At 35.1% G+C, this 14,558-nt stretch overlaps 1 protein-coding gene and 1 pseudogene across 1 annotated transcript in view; one reads left to right on the top strand and one right to left on the bottom strand.

Moving 5' to 3' along the window:
- The window catches only part of ZC3H12B (zinc finger CCCH-type containing 12B), a 276,426-nt gene that overhangs the window by 135,387 nt on the left and 126,481 nt on the right, over positions 1 to 14,558 (bottom strand). The window lies entirely within an intron of this gene.
- LOC115283407 overlaps positions 10,702 to 14,558 on the top strand; it is a 72,636-nt pseudogene continuing 68,779 nt past the window's right edge.

The raw sequence follows: 14,558 nt of genomic DNA, 5'->3' as shown, positions 1-14,558 counted from the left end.
GCACACTTTCAGATAACAATGATATGAAACTTGAAATCAATCAAAAGAAAAAGTCTGAAAAACCTCCAAAAATGTGGAGGTTATAAACCACCCGACTGAAGAACGATTGGGCAAATCAGGCAATTTGAGAAGAAATAGAAAAATGTATAGAAACAAATGAAAACGTAAATACAACAATCCAAACTCTATGGGACACGGCAAAGGCAGTCCTAAGAGGAAAGTTCATTGCAATCCAGGCCTATTTCAACAAACTAGAAAAAGCGCAAATTCTAAGCACCTAAGGAAACTAGAAAGGGAGCAGCAAGAGCACATCAAACTCAGCAAAATAAGATAAATAGTAAAGATCAGGGCATAAATAAAAAATATAGAATTCAAAGAAGCAGTTGAAACAATCAATAAAACCAAGAGTTGGTTTTTTGAAAAAATTAACAAAATTCATAAACCTCTAGCAAGACTTCTCAGAAAGAAAAGAGAGAACACCCAAATAGACAAAATAATAAATGAAAATGGATCTATTACAAAAGATACCTCAGAAATACAAGCAATCATCAGGGATTACTATGAAAAATTATATGCCAATAAACTGGACAACCTAGAAGAAATGGAAAAATTTCTAAACACACATGCATTACCAAAATTCAAGCGAGAAGAGATAGAAAATGTCAACAGACCCATACCCAGTGAAGAAATCGAATCGTTATCAAAAATCTCCCAACGAATAAAAGTCCAGGGGAATTCTACCAGACATTTAAAGAAGAGTTAACACTGATCCTTCTCAAGTTATTCCAAAAAATAGAAATGGAAGGAAGATGACTGGACTCATTCTATGAAGCAAATATCACCGTGATTCCTAAACCAGAGACCCAACAAAAAAAGAGAATTTACAGGCCAATATCCTTAATGAATACAGATGACAAATTCCTCCACAAGGTACTACCAAATCGAATTCAGCAGCAAATGAAAAGAATTACCCATTATGGTCAAGTTGAATTCATTCCTGGGTTACAGGGCTGGCTCAATATTCACAGATCCATCAATGTGATACATCACATTAACAAAAGAAAAGAAAAAAAAACCCATATGATCCTGCCTAAAAATGCAGAAAAAAACATTTGACCAAATACAGCATCCTTTCTTAATTAAAACAATCGAGGAAGTCTGGATAGAAGGAAGTTCCTTAAGCATAATAATAGCCATTTATGAAAAGCCCACAGCCAATATCATCCCATTGAGGATGAGAGCTTTCCCCCTGAGATCAGGAACACGACAGGGGTGTCCACTCTCACCACTGTTGTTTAATATAGTGCTAGAAATCCTAGCATCAGCAATCAGACAACAAACGGAAATAACAGGCATCAGAATTGGCAAAGATGAAGTCAAACTTTCTCTTCTCTCAGATGACATGATATTCTACATGGAAAACCCGGCAGACTCCACCAGAAGCCTTCTAGAACTGATCCATGAATTCAGCAAAGTCGGAGGGTACAAAATCAATGTGCAGAAATTGGTTGCATTTTTATACACCAAAAAATGAAGCAACAGAAAGAGAATTCAACGAACTAATCCCATTAACAATTGCACAAAAAAAACAAAATGCTTGGGAATAAACCTAAACAAAAATGTAAAACACCTGTGTGTTGAAAACTATAGAAAGTTTATGAAAGAAATTGAAGAAGACAGAAAGAAATGGATAAACATTCCATGTTTATGAGCAGAAGAATAAACATTGTTAAAACGTCTTTGTTACCCAACGCAATCTACACATTCAATGCAATCCCCGTCAAAATTGCACCAGCAGTCTTCTCGAATCTAGAACAAATTATTGTAAAATTCGTAAGAAACCACACACACACACACACACACACACACACACACACACACTCAAATCCGAATAGCCAAAGTAATATTGAAGACAGGAGGCGTCACAATCTCAGACTTTAGCCTTTACTACAAAGCTGTCATAATCAAGGCAGTATCGTATTGACATAACACAGGCACATAGACCAGTGGAATGGAATAGAGAGCCCAGAACTGGGCCCACAAGTGTATGGCCACTTAATCTTTAACAAAGCAGGAAAGAGTATCCAATGGGAAAAAGACAGCCTCTTTAGCAGGTGGTGCTGGGAGAACTGGACAGCAACATACAGAAGAATGAAACTAACCACTTTCTTACACCATTCACAAAAATAAACTCAAAATGGATGAAGGAGCTGAATGTGAGACAGGAAACCATCAAAACACTAGAAGAGAAAGCAGGAAACAGCCTCCTCGACCTCAATTGCAGCAACTTCCTACTCGATAATTCCCCAACGGCAAGGAAATCAAAAACAAACATGAACTATTGGGGACCTCATCAAGATGAAAAGCTTCTGATGCACAGGTGGCCTATAGGCATATGAAACGATGCTCAACATCACTCAGCATTAGGTAAATACAAATCAAAACCACACTGAGATACCACCTCATGCCAGTCACAGCGGCTAAAATGTACTATAGATGCTGGCGACGATGTGGAGGAACAGGCACCCTCCTACACTGTTGGTGGGAATGTATACGAATACAGCCGCTCTGGAAAACAGTGTGAAGGTTCCTCAAAAAACTATCCGTAGAACTCCCTTATGACCCAGCAATAGCACTGCTAGGGATTTATCCAAGGGAAACAGAAGTGCTGACACATTGGAGCACATGTACTGCAATGTTCATAGCAGCACTGTCTGCAATAGCCAAATCATGGAAAGAGCCTAAATGTCCATCACCTGATGAATGGATCAAGAAGATATGGTGTATATATACAATGGAGTATTACATGGCGATGATAAAGAATGAAATATGGCCATTTGTAACAAAGTGGATGGACCTCTAGGGTGTTAAACTAAGCAAAATAAGTCAGGTGGAGGACAGATACTATATGTTTGCACCCATAGGTATAACAGGAGAAGCCTAATGGAGGACCATGGGGAGGGGAAGGGGAAAAGAGTGTTGGGGAGAGAGAGGGACGCAAAACCTGAGGGACTATTGAATACTGAAAATGAACCGGGGGTTGAAGGGGGAAGGAAAAGGGAGGTGGTGGTCATGGAGGAGGATACTTGTGTGGAAGAGCACTGGGTGTTATATGTAAACCAATTTAACCATAAACTATTAAAAAATGAAATAAAAAATAAAAATTTAATTTAATTTAATTTAAAAAAAGATAAAAACCTTCTAAATCACAAAGGAAACAATAAAAAAAAAGTAACAGGCAACCAACAGAATGGGAAAAGATAGTTCCAAGTGGCATATCAGATAAAGGGCTAGTATCCAAACTCTACAAGGAACTCACCAACCTCCACATCCAAAAAACAAGTAACCCAGTGAAGAAATGGGCAGAAGACATAAACAGACACTTCTTCAAAGAGGACATCCAGATGGCCAACAGGCACATGAAATGATGCTCAGCATCACTCATCATCAGGGAAATATAAATCAAAACCACACTGAGACACCACCTCATGCTGGTCAGAGTGGCTTAAATGAACAAATCAATACACTATATATGCTGGGTAGGATGTGGAGAAATGGGCACCCTCTTAAACTGTTGGTGGGAATGTAATCTGGTGCAGCCACTCTGGCAAACGGTATATGGAGATTCTTCAAAAAACAATAGAACTCCCCTATGACCCAGCAATATCACTCCTAGGGATCTACCCAAGGGATACAGAAATGCTGATGCATAGGGCCACATGAACCCCAATGTTCTTAACGGCATTTTCAACAATATCCAAATCATGGAAAGAGTCTAAATGTCCATCACCTGATGAATGGATCAAGAAGATGTGGTATATATATACAATGGGATACTACATGTCAATGGAAAAAATGAAATCTGGCCATTTGTAGCAAAATGGATGGACCTAGCGGGAGTTATGCTAAGCTAAATAAGTCAGGCAGAGAAGGACAGATACCATATGATGTCACTCATAGGTCTGGCAGCGAAATCCTAACAGGGGACCATGGGAAAAGGAAAGGGGGGGAGGAAGAGTTGGGGAGAGAGAATGAGGCAAATCATGAGAGACCTTTGAGTCCTGAGAACAAACCGGGCTGAAAAGGGTTGGGGAAGGGGAGGGGGGCTGATGGTCATGGAGAGGGTCACTTGTGGGGAAGAGCACTGGGTGTTATATGGAAACGAACTTGGTAATAAACTTAATAAAAAATGTGTAGATTACTTGGGATAATATTGACATATTATCAAAAGTTTTTCCATTTCTTTGTCTCATGTTTAATTTTTTTCATAAGTGATTTATAGTTTTCAGAATACAGATCTTTTACAGATAATGTTGAGGTTTGTCTTATCTATCCTTACTTCGTTGAGTTTTTTTTAAAAATCATAAATGGATGCTGTAGTTTGTTAAATGCTTTTTTTGCATCTATTGAGAGTATCATATTCTTATCCTTTCCTTTATTAATGTGTGTGTAATGTTAATTGATTTACAAATATTGAACCACACTTGTAACCCTGGAACACATGATCGTGATGAATAATTCTTTTAATGTACTGTAGGATTCAATTTGCCAGTACTTTTTTTTTAAGAATATTTGCATAGGTGTTCATCAGGGATATTGGCCTGCTGTTCTCTTATTTAGTCTGGTCTTTGGTTTTGGGATCAAGGTAATTGTGGCCTCAGAAAAGCAGTTTGACATTTTCTTTCCATTTCTATTTTTTGGAACAGCCTGAGAAGAAAAGGTATTAACTCTTCTTTAAATGTTTTTTTTTTAGAATTCCCCCGTGAAGTCATATGGTTCTGGACTTTTGTTAGGAGTTTTTACATTAATGTTTCAATTTCTTTGCTGGTTATGGGTATGTTCAAGTCTTCTATTTCTTCCTGTTTAAGTTTTGGTGGTTTACAATTTCTAGGAATTTATCCATTTCTTTTAGATTTCCCAGTATTTTTGGCATATAGTTTTTCATAATATTCTTTTATAATTGTATTTCTGTGATGTTGGTTGTAATACTCCTCCCTCATTTGTGATTTATTTATTTTGTGTCCATTCTCTTTTCTTTTTGATAAGTCTGGTTATGAGTTTATCAATTTTATTAAGTTTCTCAAACAACTGGTTTCATCGATATGTTTTTATTTTTTGCTTCTATATCATTTATTTATGTTATAAACTTTATTATTTCCTTTCTTCTGCTGGCTTTAGTCTTCATTTGTTTTTCTTTTTATGTGTAACATTACATTTTTCACATGAGACTTTTTTTTCTTTCTTGGGGTAAGCCTGCTTTTCTACCTACTTCCCTCTTATGACTGCCTTTGCTGTATCCCAGAAGTTTAATACCATCATGTTTTCATTTTTCATTTGTTCCCATGCACTTTTTATTTCTTTAGTTTCCTGATGGACTCACTTATTTTTTAGCTGGATGTTCTTTAATCTCCATGAATTTGTGGTTTTTCCGAATATTTTCCTGTGTTTGACTTCACGTTTCATAGCATTGTGGTCAGAAAATATGCATGATATGATTTCAATCATTTTGCAATTGTTAAGGCTTGATTTGTGACCTAGTAGGAGATCTATGCAGGAGACTGGTCCATGTGCACTTGAAAATAATATATATTCTGTTGCTCGAGGATAAAATGTCCTGAACACATTCTTAAGCCCATTTATTCCAGTGTGTCATTCAAAGCCATTGATTCCTTATTGATTTTCTGCTTATATAATCTGTCTATTGATGTTAATGGGGTGTTAAGTCCTCTACTATTATTGTATTAATGTAAATGGGTTCCTTATGTTTGTAATTATTTTATGTATTTGGTTTGTTCCAAGTTGGAGGCATAAATATTTACAATTGTTAAATCTTGTTTTTGGAAGGGCCTTTTTATTATTATATATAGTACCTTCTTCATCTCTTGTTACAGTCTTTGTTTTGAACACTAGTTTGCTATTATAGGTTTTGCTACTCCAACTTTTTTTGATGGCCATTTGTATGGTAAATATTTCTCACTTTCAATATACAGGTGTTTTTAGATCTAAAATTAGTCTCTTTCAGGTAGTATATAGATAGACCTCTCATTTTTTTATCCATTCTGATACCCTGTATCTTATTATTGGAGCATTTAGTCCATTTACATTCAGAATAATTATTGATAGATGAATTTAGTACCATTTTATTGTTTGTTTTGTCATTGTTTCTGGATTATTTCTGTTTTGCTCTAGTCCTTTTCATACTCACCAAATCCCCTTTAATATTACTTGTAGGCCTGATTTAGTGGTCATATTCTCCTTTAGTTTTTGTTCTTCTGACAAACCCTCTCTTTCTATTCTTAAGGATTGTCTTTCTGGACAGAGTATGCTTGGCTGTAGATTTTTTCCCATTCAGTACTTCGAAAATATCAGGCCTCACCCTTCTGACCTGAATCTCAGTTTCTTAATTGATTATGCACAGATCTATGATAAAATGCTATTATTTTGAGAGTCAAATGAAATGTTAGGCCTTAATATACTTTGAAATATAAAGTACTGCTTTAAGTATACTTAAGAAAATCTTTTAATACAAATGATTGTTATATACAATGCAGAAATAATTTTTAAATTTTTCCATTTGTCATGCAAAATAGCTTTGTGAAGTCTATACAATTTGAATATTTCAACTACAATTAAAATTGATACTACAGAATATCAATGGTGGAGTAGACATTGGAGATAATCTAGTCCATCTCACATCACTGTATAGAGGGGATGCTTGAGACCAAGAGGGAAAAGAGATTTGTCTTATGTTACACAATTATTGGTAGTAAAACCAAGATTGGAACTCTCTGGTCCCCTTTCTCATCTAGTACCTTTCCTACTCAACCACAGTGCCTCATTACAATGGCCTTTTTGGATTTTATTATATAATTACTGTTCATTCCAAACTTACCATTCATTACCCTGGCTCCTCCATGAAGATAACTTAGTTTACATGAAGAGAATCACCTAGGAAGCAGTTCTTCCATACATGTTTACCTTCATGCTAGTATGTTGTCAACTACTCCATAGCTCCTAAGGCAATAGGTAATAAATTCAGAAAATGTGATTCACTGAGGAGACATGCACCCTTTCTCGGGGATATGGGATATCCAGGCCTTGGTCTTGCTGGAAGTAACAAAAATAAAATAAGTTACCAACTAGCACAGTGGTAAGTGTTTCCTTAGTGTTCATTTGATTCCTTTTATTCTCACATTGGGATGAAAAAATTTAATTTTCTGCAAAGTACATTCACAGTTATTATCTCAAGTTGGTCACACAACAACTATATGAGACAAGAATTATTATTCCCATATTATAGATTAGAAAACTGAGGCTCAGACAGATTAATGGAAAAAGAAGATGTGATATATATATATGTATATATATGTATGTATATATGTATATATATATATATCAATCCTAAAAATAATAAAATCTTGCCATTTGCAAAAACATGAATGGAACTAGACAGTATAATGCTAAGCAAAATAAGTCAGAGAAAGAAAAATTCCATACACTTTCACTTGTATGTGGAATTTAAAAAAACATAATCAAAAACGGAGAAAGAGAGAGAGAGAGACCAAGAAACAGACCCTTGACTATACAGGACAAAATTATGGTTACCAAAGGGGAGATGGAGGTGGATAGGTGAAATAGGTGGTGGGAATTAAAGAGTACACTTATCATGATGAGCACTGAATAATGTATAGAATTGTTGAATCACTATACTGTACACCTGAAACTAATGTAACACTGTATGTAAACTATACTGGAAGTAAAATTAAAAACTCAATACATAGAAAACTGAGGATCAGGAAAGTAAATGAATTATCCAAATTTACATTGTAAATAAAAAGCGGAGATAAAATTTCAATTCAGGTTCTTGATTACAAATTAAAAGATCTTGCCATTATACAACAGTTGCCAATAATTTTGGCATACTTAGTGAATTATAAAAAAACATTATTAAAGATGTAATTGGGGTTCCTGAGCGACTCAGTTGATTAAGTGTCTGACTCTTGATTTTGGCTCAGGTTTCTCAAAGTTTTTGGGATTGAGCCTAACATGTGGCTCCGTGCTAAGATTGTGGCCCCTGCTTGGGATTCTCCCTCTCCTTCTCTCTCTGCCCCTCTCCAGCTTGCACACACACTCTTTCTCAAGATAAATACATAAACTTTAAAAATAATGTAATTAAAAGTTTAAACCTCATGTGCAAGAAGTTTAAATGATATAAGTTAATAAAGATAAATATTTCCACTTTTCTTTGAAACCACCTAAACATTTCTAAATTATAGAAATAAAATAGTACTAAATTCTTTAGATAATCATGTCCAAAAATATGTGACATGAGTCTATGATCAGTTGAAATAAATTGATTAATTTTATTAATTTTAATTTTCTGCTTTAGGTAAATAAATTAAACAGACTTTACAAAAGGCCTACACTTACCAAGGATATACCTGCTTTATAAAATTTGGCTTCTACTTTTGTATTATCTGAAAAAAATGCAGAAGCAAAAAGGAAAAAATGTCGGAACCACAGCTATTTCATTTCTGAGAATGGTTGTTCTTTCTCTAGCACCGGTTCTTCTTCAGTTGCATATATTGGAATGTTGAAGAATTTTCTAAATATACTATATGAGAAACATTCTTCAGGAAATTAAAGTGAAGTAGATGTTTGATTCTTTATAGGAAAAACATGAAATTATATAGTTATGATTTTCTTTCAGATATTGTCTTCTCTAAATACAGTATTAGAAGTCAGATAGATATGGATCTAAAACACAACATGAACTTAAATAGCTGCATGGCCTTGAACAAGTCATGTAAGCTGTTCAAGACTGTTTTCTATTTGTAAAATGAAGATGATAATAGTATGTGCATCATAGGTCATTGTGAGGATTAAATGGGATAACCCATGTTTTGGTACGTAATTAGTAAGTCTCAATTAATGATAGTTATTTTTTCTTATGCCTTCCTAGCCTTACTTCCTGTTATGAAACCCAAATTTTTTCAAACTAAGAAGATAATCTCATTAGCTATGTTCTTCAGATTTTCACTACCACTTCGATAGCTCAGCTTTTTTGAAAGAAACCTTAACTTTCTTATAAAAGTAGCCTCAGCTTTTCATATACAGATCATGACACTTCTTACATTGGTCTACCCTTTCTAACACACACACACACACACACACACACACACACACACACACACACACCTATAGCCCTCAACAACAATAACTACCAAAGTACCTACCTCTTAATATCTTAGACATTTCCAATATCTTTCACATAGCCTTAACAAGCTCAATTCTTTGGAGGTCTGTAGTCCACATCTGTATTTCTTATTTGTGTCGCTTATCCATCACATCATGGCTTTTATCCTCTGTTGCTGAGGCAGAATTGTCAAAAGAATCCAAAGCCATGGAATGGAAGATTCAAACAGAATTGCATAAGCAGAAGGTAAATCTATGCTAATAATTCGATAAATCATTCCTTGAAATCCATTTTACCCATTTAAAGTTCAGGACTACAGGCAGGTGAGCAAAAGATTTGGGTCTCAAAAGTTGATACTTCTTTTCAATAATTGTGGTAATCTGAGGTATAGTATTTTTTTTAGTCTTTTGTATATGAGTCAATATATATATATATATGCATATACATATATAATATATATATATTGACTCAGAATTTTTTATAGGCTTGGGAGAACTTATTTTGTTACTATGGATAAGACTATAATCTAAAGAACTGTAGCCAAATTATGTGTTTGCACGTGAATACATGCACATACACACGTTTAAAAAAGAAAAACAGAAATGCACAGTGAATTTAAGGAGAACTACTTGATGTAGACTTTTCATTAAGTAGCAGAATGTTTCCAGATAGATTGCATGTGCAATTTACAGTTTATGTATGACTATTCCCTCTTGTTGATCTATGCAAAACAAAGTAAGTTCATAAATTTGAAATGACCACAATTTAGAACAAACATTAATTTCCTAAAGACTTAAAACATATGTTTTCACTGAGATTTTTCTTTTAGTTCACTTGCAGTCATATTAACTAAACAGGGAGACATGTGGTTTACAAAGTTGACAGAAACAAGAAAAAACGCTTGGATAAAACTAGCCTTGAACCTTGTACTCATTCCCTTCTACCACACCTCAGAATAAATTAATTAGTCATCTCTTTGAAATTGTTTAAATGCTAAACTATTATACTAACAACCAATTATTTTATAACTAGAAGTTAGAGCATTAATCCATGGTCCAGGAACAAAGTATGACCTAACAAAGTTTTGTAGACATCATTATCATTATCCCCCACTTAACTAGCTTTAAGTATTTTTTCATTCCCTGAATATTATTTTTAGTAGTGTGGTGACTACACTTTCAAACTTTAAATCTGATCATAATATAAGATAAATAAGGTTTTTGTGTACTTCTAGGTGCCAGATGCGATCTAAAAGATGTAACCAGGATTTTGAAAATAACTGGAACTTATGGGACACTCTGATGTCTTGAGAGGAAAGTAGGAGATAATTCTTCAAATTAAGAATGCCTTGGAAAATTTAGTTACTATATGAATAAGGTGTCTGAGTCAATGATACTGGATAGGTGAAAAAATTAGTTAAAAGTCACAATAACAGGAAATATGTCCCTCACTTGCCTCTGAAAGCCTGCCTGACCACTGGCACGCCCTGCCATTGCCCCACAGAAATGTACTTATTGTCTGCTGTCCTTTTTGAAATTAAGCCAGTGTATATGGCACTGGCTCCTCCTCTTACTTGGAATTATGCCAAAGAAGTAAAATTTGGTGTAGATGTCCAAGATTTACTGCTTCAAGGTATAGAAGCTTCAGCCAATGTCATAGCTATTACTGTGGGGCCAAATGGAAAAACAATGACTATTAAACAGAATTGGGGAAGACCTAAAATAACAAATGATGGTGTGACTGTTGCAAATTTCATTGGCTTAAGAGGTAAATCTGAGGGGGGCCTGTGTGGCTCAGCTGGTTAAGCATCCAACTTTGGCTCAAGTCATGATCTCACAGTATTTGGGTTCGAGCCCCACGTCGGGCTCTGTGCTGACAGCTCAGAGCCAGGAGCCTTCCTCAGATTTTGTATCTCCCTCTCTCTCTGCAACTCCCTTGTTCCTCTCTGTCTCTGTTTCTCAAAATAAAGTAAAGACATAAATAATGAGAGATAAATCTGAAAACATTGGCATTAAACTTGTTCAAGATGTTGTCAGTAACACAAGTGAAGAGGCTCAGGGTGGCACCACTAACTGCTAGTGTACTGGCATTCTATTGCCAAGGAAGGCTTTGAGAAGATTAACAAAGGTGCTAATCCTGTGGAAATCAAGAGAAGTGTGATGTTAGCTGTGATACTATAGTTGCTGAACTTAAGAAGGAGTTCTAAACCTGTAACAACCCCTGAAGAAATTGCTCAGATTATTACAATTTCTGCAAATGGAAACCAACAAGTGTGCAACATCATTTCTAATGTAATGAAAAAAGATTGGAAGAAAGTAACAGCAAGGAATGGAAAAAACACTAGATAATGAATTAGACTATTGAAGGCATGAAGTTTGACTAAGGTTATATTTCTGCATACTTTATTAATATATCAAAAGGTCAGAAATGTGAATTCCAAGATTCTTATATTCTACTGAGTGAAAAGAAAATTTCCAGGACCCTGTGCATGGTACCTGCTCTTGAAATTGCAGAGGCTCACCATAAACCCTTGGTCATAATTGCTGAAGATGTTGATGGAGAAGCTCTGAGTACACTCATCTTGAATAGGCTAAAAGTTGGTCTTCAGGTTGTAGCAGTCAAAGTTCTAGGTTTTGGTGATGATAGAAAGAATCCGATGTCTACTGTTACTCATGCAGTGTTTGGAGAAGAAGTATTGACACTAAATCTTGAAAATATTCAGCCTCATGACTTAAGAAATGTGGGAAGCTCATTGTGATAAAAGACGATGCCATGCTTTTGAAAGGACAATGTGACAATCCTCAAATTGAAAAAGGTATTCAAGAAATCAATAAGAAGAACAAACTGAGGACAGATGGAGATGGGGGAGAGGTGAAGGGGGGTGTGATGGGCATAGAGGAGGGCACTTGGTGAGGTGAGCACTGAGTGTTATATGGAAAACAACTTGACAATAAACTATAAAATAAATAAATCAATAACTGCAAAAAATCATCACAGTAGTGAACATGAAAAGGAAAACCTGAATGAATGCCTGGCAAAACTTTCAGATAGAGTAACTGAGCTGAAGGTTGGTGGGACAAATAGTGTTAAGGTGAAAGAAAAGAAAGAGTTACAGATGCTCTCAGTGCTACATGAGCTGCTGTTAAAAGCATTGTTCTGGGAGGGGGTCATGCTTTGTTTCATGAATTGCAACCTTGGATTAAATGACAGCTCCTGAAGATTAAACAGCTGATATCGAAATCATTAAAAGGAAATTCAAAATTCCTGCAATGACCATTGCCACGAATGCGGATGGTGAAGGATCACTAATAATTGAGAAAATTATTCAACGTTCCTCAGAAGTTCAGTATGATGCTATGCTTGGAGACTTTTCTTTTGAATATGGTGGAAAAGGAATTAAGCATCCAACTAAGATTGTAAGAACTTCTTTATTGGATGCTGCTGGATGACCTCTCTGTTAACTACAGCCAAAGGTGTATTCACTGAAATTCATAAAGAAGACATGTACCCTAGAATGGGTAGAATGGGTGGAATGGAAGGTGGTATGTTCCAATTATTGTAATAGTGTTTTATTAATAAACTGTGAGAGGCAGTTCAAGGCAGTGGCCCTCACCAAAAACTTCAGAGAAGTCAATTGAAAGAAATGACTGAAGAAAAGTCTGGCTTATGTTTAAGAAAGTCACTATAACCAACAGTTACTGGTTTCATCTAACAACATATAATGGTTTACTGTTGTCATTGTTAGTGCCTACAGATAATTTGTTGTATTTTTAAATAAAAAGACATTTTTCCAATCCTGATAACTGAGTGCAATGCAACAAATGCATTGCTTTCAACTTAAATCACTGAAGCATTTTAGTACTATTTTGTTAAAATTAAGATTTTAGTGATTGCCATCACAGATGAAAAGTTAAAAAGCAAACTTTTTGTGGGAAGTAAGCATAATTGTGTACAAAGTAGAAAAATATCCAATTATGTGAAAATCTGTGTTAATGAAAATTTGTTTAAAGTTTTTAAAAAATGTCAAGAGAGGTGTAACTGGCAACATGTAACCTGAAATCATTAAAAATATATTCCAGAGTTCATTTAGACATATATTAATTTCAAGAACATGGCATGTGGCTTTATGCAAAGAAACCCATGACTCTCTCTAAGATCTGAAACATGTTCAAGAATGAAATGCTGCTCTGCAATTGATAACCATGATATGCCATCAAGATCTTAAGGTTACTTTCTGCTCAACCTGGCATCACCAATTTGTGAAGAAATATACTCCCACTGGCATGTAATTTGTCCATACCAGAAAATATGGTGTTAGTTGTAGTCTCTTGTTGTCACAGCTACCATGATGAAAAGGTAAGCCTTGTTTATCCACATATGTTCCTGAAAGATTCCCTTCTAATTTTACAGTTTTAAAGATGAATTAATACAACATTTGTGGGCTGCTGAAAATATCTCACATTCTGCCTCTGGAGTCTAAAAGGCATTAGCAAGACTGTTCTCAGTAGCTTTCATTCTGCTATACTAAACTTCTTAAGGACAAGGTGAGACTTATTCATACCTAAGTCCCCTGTGCTAAGTTTCACTTATAGTATATGTCCAGAAAATAGCTGATAAATAGCTTATAAGATCCTCCAGGAAGAAAGTACTTTCCTGACCTTTCAAATTTTATTTTTGTCTTCATTACTGAATGCAGCTATTTCTTTAATTTGATTATTATCTTATAGGCAAGCAGGAGAGGAGGCAATTTTTTGAAGCAGTAGATAAAATTATTCACACAATGATGCAAATGTGGATATATGTCTTGAAAGAATGTTACTCACCTACTTTCTTGTGTTCCCAGAATGAAGGAGATTGGTGGTAATTATCTCTCTTTCAAGTGCCACTTATTAAACTATGGTCCTTAAAAGAAGTAGCAGTATCTCACAACATGGCTGTTTAGACTACTTCCTTGTAGAGAAGTAAGAAGAGCACAATTGGTACTATTAACAATATGTCTCTCTCAGAGTAAAATCTTGCTAGAACACAGAAAAGAGTGAAGAAGGTTAAGAAATCTGTCAGTATTTGCTAGCTTTCCAAAAATTCTAACCTCTACAATGGTCTGGATAAAATAAAAATAGAGAGAAAAAAAGAGAGAGAAGCAAATTGAAATAAACATGAGCTTGCAATAGAAAAGAACAAATACCTCCACAACAGGAATCTAAGAATTTTCTAAATTTCATGATCAAGCTAAAGGGATACTTATCACAATACATGACCAACACAAGGAAGAAAGAAGACTCTATTAGAAAAAGAAGCCAATCATCAGGTGATGGACATTTAGGGATCAAGAAGATGTGGTATATATATATATATATATATA

The sequence above is a fragment of the Suricata suricatta genome, chromosome X, assembly GCF_006229205.1.
Source record: "Suricata suricatta isolate VVHF042 chromosome X, meerkat_22Aug2017_6uvM2_HiC, whole genome shotgun sequence".
Classification (NCBI taxonomy): Eukaryota; Metazoa; Chordata; class Mammalia; order Carnivora; family Herpestidae; genus Suricata; species Suricata suricatta.
Note: the sequence above shows the minus strand (reverse complement) of the source record. Positions and strands in the feature narration are given on the sequence as shown.